At 41.2% G+C, this 7,327-nt stretch overlaps 1 non-coding gene across 1 annotated transcript; it reads left to right on the top strand.

Moving 5' to 3' along the window:
- The first annotated feature begins 892 nt into the window (after positions 1-892).
- On the top strand, positions 893-999 carry LOC148545230 (small nucleolar RNA R71). Its single transcript, XR_015901547.1, has one exon. It is a non-coding gene; the product is annotated as a small nucleolar RNA R71 (small nucleolar RNA).
- The last annotated feature ends 6,328 nt before the right edge of the window (positions 1,000-7,327 follow it).

Genomic DNA, 7,327 nt, shown 5'->3' with positions numbered 1-7,327 from the left:
CTCCTTATCACTTATAGTGACGATCTTGCAATCTTTCCATCTTACTTTCTTTGTTGCACCTCTCAGATTCTTCTCTGTGTTACTTGGGAATCCATTTGTGGGTTTGGGAATCTGCTCAGAGAGATACCCCACTTGAGATTCCAATCTCTTGATTGTATCTCCTTGGTTCTTAAAATTTGCTCGCACTTCCTCCTTTAATGCCTTGTTGTCTTGAATCTCTTTGCCTATGCCTTCAAGTAGATTCTCAATCCTTGAGAGTTTGTCATCAAATGATGGTAGATTGGGATTAAAGGTGGAAGGATGAGGTAAGTTATTTTGGTTTTGATATGAATGTGGAGAGGTGTTGTTTTGGGGGTGTTGATATGGTCTAGATGTGAAATGTTGGTGGGCTGCATTATTGTTGGGATTTGAACGTCTTTGATCTAGGCCTTGGTCTTGTTGATTTCCCCACCCAAAGTTTAGGTAATTCCTCCATCCAGGGTTATAGGTCTTAGAGTATGGATCATGGTTTTGCCTAGGTGAATTCCCAATGTAGTTGGCTTGCTCCTGACTACCCTCTGCTTCTTCATTCACTCCTTCTTGGGTTGTTGATGAAGTAGTGATTGCTGCTACTTGGTTCCTCTCCATCTTCTTGGTGAGGTCAGCCAGCTGCTGGGTAATGAGCTTGTTTTGGGCCATCAGAGCATCTACATTGTTTAGCTCCATTACTCCCCTAGTGTTGCCTCTTTCAGAAGCATAGAAATAATCATTCTTTGCTACTGTTTCAATGACATCTTTGGATTCCTCAATGGTCTTCTTCTTGTTCAAAGATCCTTCGGATGAATGGTCTACTGCCTTCTATGATTCATATGACAGGCCTTCATAAAAAATGTGCAGTTGCACCCATTCGTTGAACATATCTGGTGGGCACCTCCTTGTTAGGTCCTTAAACCTCTCCCATGCTTCATAAAGAGTCTCACCATCTTGTTGCCTGAAAGTTTGGACCTCAGCTCTCAGCCTATTGATTCGTTGAGGAGGGTAAAATCTTGCTAAGAATTTGTTCACCACATCTTCCCAGGTTGTCAAGCTCTCCTTTGGGAAAGACTCCAGCCACTTGGCTGCCTTATCCTTGAGTGAGAATGGAAATAAGAGTAGTCTATAGGCGTCAGGAAGAACACCATTAGACTTCACTGTGTCACATATTCTCAAGAAGGTGGTTAGATGTTGATTGGGGTCTTCTTGGACACTTCCTCCTAACGAACAGTTGTTCTGAACAAGGGTGATGAGCTGTGGTTTTAGTTCAAAATTGTTGGCATGGATGGTTGGCTTTTGAATGCTACTTCCATAGTTTCCTGGGTTTGGATTGATGTAAGAGCCTAAAACTCTTCTATCCTCCCCAGCATGATTTTCTCGACCTCCTCCGCCATGGTTGTGAGCCTCTTCTTCATGATGGTTTTCCATGTTGTCTTCCATGTTTGGTTCAAAGTATTCCTCCTCTTCCTCGACGCCAACTACTCTTTTTCCTCTTGCTTCCCTCCTTAATCTATAGAAGGTCCTCTCAGGTTCAGAATCAAAGGAAGTTGAAGCCTCGCTTCTTCTTCCTGCCATACAACCAACAAGTACAAGCAAGGAAAATAGATCCAGAAACTATTTCTGTCAGAATGACTGTTAGTGTGAGAGATGCAACATATCAAACAATTAGTGGGTTAGTGAAATGAATGGTAAATAACTAAAAACGAAAAAGTAGGGGGAAGGGAAGAAATTAACTAAAACTGAAAGTAAATTACTCGAATAGAAAATTAAAACAAACAAAACAAAAATTCTCAATCTAGTTATCTTCCAATTTAATCATTGTTGATGCATAATCAATCCCCGGCAACGGCGCCATAAACTTGATGCACGAAAAACTTGTCTCATAACAAATTTCCTTCGGCAAGTGTACCGAATTTGTCGTCAAGTAAAAACTCACAATAGAGAGAGGTCGATTCCCACAGGGATTGATTGATCAAGCAACTTTAATTAGAGGAATATTCTAGTTGAGCGAATTAGAATTTGGGTTGAAAATTGCAGAAAATTAAATGGCGGGAAAGTAAATAACAGAAAAGTAAATGCTAGAAATAAAGAGCTGAATGTAGATGACGGAAAGTAAATTGCAGAATCTTAAATGGGAATGGGGTAATTGCTCATAAAAGTAAATGACAGAAATTAAAGAGAATGGGTAAGATCAGAAATGGGGAGTTCATTGGGCTCAGGAGGTGTTGCATTCTCCGGATCAATTTCATTTTCATCTCTTCCTCAATCAATGCACTCATTGATCTCCCTGGCAATTTTAAGTGACCGAATTACAATTCCTTGTAATTCAATCTCTCAAATCTTGATCAATAGCCAATTCCTTGGTCAATTGCTCATGAGAAGAGATGAAGTATGGTCACTGATTATACCACATGCATTTCCCAAATCAAGTGTTGAGAGGATTATAGTCACATATCCATCCAAACCCAATTTGGTCCAGCATGAGAAAGCATTTCTAGCATGATCTCTTCATTCCTCTTTCAAGGTTCAGAAGAGATCCAAGTTTGAATAGCTTGTTTTCCAAGATAACTACCCAATTGGATGAAGCTCGAAAGCTTTCAAGTAAAATCAAGAGAAAAGATAGAAGAAGAATAATGAAAACTAGTATTGATCCATCAAATTACAACAGAGCTCCCTAACCCAATGAAAGGGGTTTAGTTGTTCATAGCTCTGGAAAATGAAAACAAAGATGGAGAATACATGATGAAACTAGAAGTGCAGAGAAAGTAAAATACAGAGAGTAGTTCTATGCCAAGAGGCTCCCTATATTTTCTAACTCCCTTTTTAATTCAAAGCTACTCCTATATATGCTACTCTTCTGATCTTCTAGTTGGCTCTTCAAGTCTTGGGTATGGGCCTTTCGATATTGAGTTTGAAGAAGTTATCTTCTTCATTGGGCTTGGCTTTACTTGCAGAGAGAAAGTTTGAAGTGGGAAGAGACTTTATCTCAGGACGTTAGTGGTGTTAACGTTCAGTGAAAATATGGGTTCGAGAACGTTAGTGACAATCACCTTTTTCACTAACGTTCCTCACCCAAGTAAGAGCCACGTTAACCTCAACGTTAGTGGCACAAACGTTGCCACTAACGTTGCCTCTTTGTCCTTCGCACACGTTATTGGGACTTACCTTTCCCAATAACGTTGAGAAGCCTCCTCCTTCCCTACGTTAGAGTCCACGTTAACTTAGTTAACGTGGCTCCTTAACGTAGGCTTGCCAACCTTCGAGAACGTTAGTGACACTTACCTTTGTCACTAACGTTCCAATGTGCCCCTAGCTCCCACGTTAGAGTCCACGTTAACTAGGTTAACGTGGCCTTTAACGTGGCTATGCTAGCCATCTCCAACGTTAGTGACAAAGGTGAATGTCACTAACGTTGGCTCATCATCTCTCCTCCTCACGTTAGCTTCAGTTAACGTGGGAGTTAACGTGGCTCATTGTGGCTTGTGTGGGCTCCTTCCAACATTAGTGACAATGTTAGGTGTCACTAACGCCGGCGATCACCTTCCTTCTTCACGTTAGCTTCCACGTTAACTAGGTTAACATGGGAGTTAACGTGGCTTATTGGGGCTTGTTTGGGTTAATCCCAATGTTAGTGACAATGTTTGGTGTCACTAACGTTGTCGATCACCTACTTTCTTCACGTTAGCTTCCACGTTAACTAGGTTAACGTGGAAGTTAACGTGGCTTTTTGTGACTTGGCCAACGTTAGTGACAAAGTTGAATGTCACTAACGTTGGCTTCCCCTTTACTTCTTAACGTTAGAGGCCACGTTAACTAAGTTAACGTGGCTCTTAACGTGGCCACTTATGAGCTTGGTCCAACATTAGTGACAAAGGTAAGTGTCACTAACGTTGGCTCCATTTCCTTTCCTCCACGTTAGAGTTCACGTTAACTTAGTTAACATGACTCTTAAGGTGGGCAATGATGGCTTCGAGAGCGTTATTGGCGATTACTTTTCTCATTAACTTTGCAAGTTACTCCCATTCCACGTTAGGAGTTACGTTAATTAGATTAACGTGGCTGCTAACGTGGTTCTTCCTTGCTTCCTTTGTCCTGAAATCAAGCAATAGAGTGCATCCAAGTTCTAGTCCAAGTCATTGGAAATACAACATCCAATTTGTCATTAAATTCATGCAAAATCCTCATGAAATCATGTAAAGTGCACAATGTATGCTTGAATCAAGATGTAAGTGAATATCTACCCAAAACTAGCTTATTTTCTAAGGAAATGCATGAAACTACCCTAAAAACAGTAAAGAAAAGGTCAGTGAAACTGGCCAAAATGCCCTGGCATCAACTATCCAATTGGATGAAGCTCGAAAGCTTTCAAGTAAAATCAAGAGAAAAGATAGAAGAAGAATAATGAAAACTAGTATTGATCCATCAAATTACAACAGAGCTCCCTTACCCAATGAAAGGGGTTTAGTTGTTCATAGCTCTGGAAAATGAAAACAAAGATGGAGAATACATGATGAAACTAGAAGTGCAGAGAAAGTAAAATACAGAGAGTAGTTCTATGCCAAGAGGCTCCCTATATTTTCTAACTCCCTTTTTAATTCAAAGCTACTCCTATATATACTACTCTTCTGATCTTCTAGTTGGCTCTTCAAGTCTTGGGTATGGGCCTTTTGATATTGAGTTTGAAGTAGTTATCTTCTTCATTGGGCTTGGCTTTACTTGCAGAGAGAAAGTGTCAAGTGGGCAGAGACTTTAGCTCAGGACGTTAGTGGTGTTAACGTTCAGTGAAAATATGGGTTCGAGAATGTTAGTGACAATCACCTTTTTCACTAACGTTACTCACCCAAGTAAGAGCCACGTTAACCTGAACGTTAGTGGCACAAACGTTGCCACTAACGTTGCCTCTTTGTCCTTCGCACACGTTATTGGGACTTACCTTTCCCAATAACGTTGAGAAGCCTCCTCCTTCCCTACGTTAGAGTCCACGTTAACTTAGTTAACGTGGCTCCTTAACGTAGGCTTGCCAACCTTCGAGAACGTTAGTGACACTTACCTTTGTCACTAACGTTCCAATGTGCCCCTAGCTCCCACGTTAGAGTCCACGTTAACTAGGTTAACGTGGCCTTTAACGTGGCTATGCTAGCCATATCCAACGTTAGTGACAAATGTGAATGTCACTAACGTTGGCTCATCATCTCTCCTCCTCACGTTAGCTTCCACGTTAACTAAGTTAACGTGGGAGTTAACGTGGCTCATTGTGGCTTGTGTGGGCTCCTTCCAACATTAGTGACAATGTTAGGTGTCACTAACGTTGGCGATCACCTTCCTTCTTCACGTTAGCTTCCACGTTAACTAGGTTAACATGGGAGTTAACGTGGCTTATTGGGGCTTGTGTGGGTTAATCCCAACGTTAGTGACAATGTTTGGTGTCACTAACTTTGTCGATCACCTACTTTCTTCACGTTAGCTTCCACGTTAACTAGGTTAACGTGGAAGTTAACGTGGCTTTTTGTGACTTGGCCAACGTTAGTGACAAAGTTGAATGTCACTAACGTTGGCTTCCCCTTTACTTCTTAACGTTAGAGGCCACGTTAACTAAGTTAACGTGGCTCTTAACGTGGCCACTTATGAGCTTGGTCCAACGTTAGTGACAAAGGTAAGTGTCACTAACGTTGGCTCCATTTCCTTTCCTCCACGTTAGAGTTCACGTTAACTTAGTTATTGTGACTCTTAACGTGGGCAATGATGGCTTCGAGAGCGTTATTGGCGATTACTTTTCTCATTAACTTTGCAAGTTACTCGCATTCCACGTTAGGAGTTACGTTAATTAGATTAACGTGGCTGCTAACGTGGTTCTTCCTTGCTTCCTTTGTCCTGAAATCAAGCAATAGAGTGCATCAAAGTTCTAGTCCAAGTCATGGGAAATACAACATCCAATTTGTCATTAAATTCATGCAAAATCCTCATGAAATCATGTAAAGTGCACAATGTATGCTTGAATCAAGATGTAAGTGAATATCTACCCAAAACTAGCTTATTTTCTAAGGAAATGCATGAAACTACCCTAAAAACAGTAAAGAAAAGGTTAGTGAAACTGGCCAAAATGCCCTGGCATCAACTACCCAATTGGATGAAGCTCGAAAGCTTTCAAGTAAAATCAAGAGAAAAGATAGAAGAAGAATAATGAAAACTAGTATTGATCCATCAAATTACAACAGAGCTCCCTTACCCAATGAAAGGGGTTTAGTTGTTCATAGCTCTGGAAAATGAAAACAAAGATGGAGAATACATGATGAAACTAGAAGTGCAGAGAAAGTAAAATATAGAGAGTAGTTCTATGCCAAGAGGCTCCCTATATTTTCTAACTCCCTTTTTAATTCAAAGCTACTCCTATATATGCTACTCTTCTGATCTTCTAGTTGGCTCTTCAAGTCTTGGATATGGGCCTTTCGATATTGAGTTTGAAGCAGTTATCTTCTTCATTGGGCTTGGCTTTACTTGCAGAGAGAAAGTTTGAAGTGGGCAGAGACTTTAGCTCAGGACGTTATTGGTGTTAACGTTCAGTGAAAATATGGGTTCGAGAACGTTAGTGACAATCACCTTTTTCACTAACGTTCCTCACCCAAGTAAGAGCCACGTTAACCTCAACGTTAGTGGCACAAACGTTGCCACTAACGTTGCCTCTTTGTCCTTCGCACACGTTATTGGGACTTACCTTTCCCAATAACGTTGAGAAGCCTCCTCCTTCCCTACGTTAGAGTCCACGTTAACTTAGTTAACGTGGCTCCTTAACGTAGGCTTGCCAACCTTCGAGAACGTTAGTGACACTTACCTTTGTCACTAACGTTCCAATGTGCCCCTAGCTCCCACGTTAGAGTCCACGTTAACTAGGTTAACGTGGCCTTTAACGTGGCTATGCTAGCCATCTCCAACGTTAGTGACAAATGTGAATGTCACTAACGTTGGCTCATCATCTCTCCTCCTCACGTTAGCTTCCACGTTAACTAAGATAACGTGGGAGTTAACGTGGCTCATTGTGGCTTGTATGGGCTCCTTCCAACATTAGTGATAATGTTAGGTGTCACTAACGTTGGCGATCACCTTCCTTCTTCACGTTAGCTTCCACGTTAACTAGGTTAACATGGGAGTTAACGTGGCTTATTGGGGCTTGTGTGGGTTAATCCCAACGTTAGTGACAATGTTTGGTGTCACTAACGTTGTCGATCACCTACTTTCTTCACGTTAGCTTCCACGTTAACTAGGTTAACGTGGAAGTTAACGTGGCTTTTTGTGACTTGGCCAACGTTAGTGACAAAGT

Source organism: Arachis ipaensis, chromosome B9 (genome assembly GCF_059453495.1).
Source record: "Arachis ipaensis isolate K30076 ecotype BB chromosome B9, ASM5945349v1, whole genome shotgun sequence".
NCBI lineage: Eukaryota > Viridiplantae > Streptophyta > Magnoliopsida > Fabales > Fabaceae > Arachis > Arachis ipaensis.
Note: the sequence above shows the minus strand (reverse complement) of the source record. Positions and strands in the feature narration are given on the sequence as shown.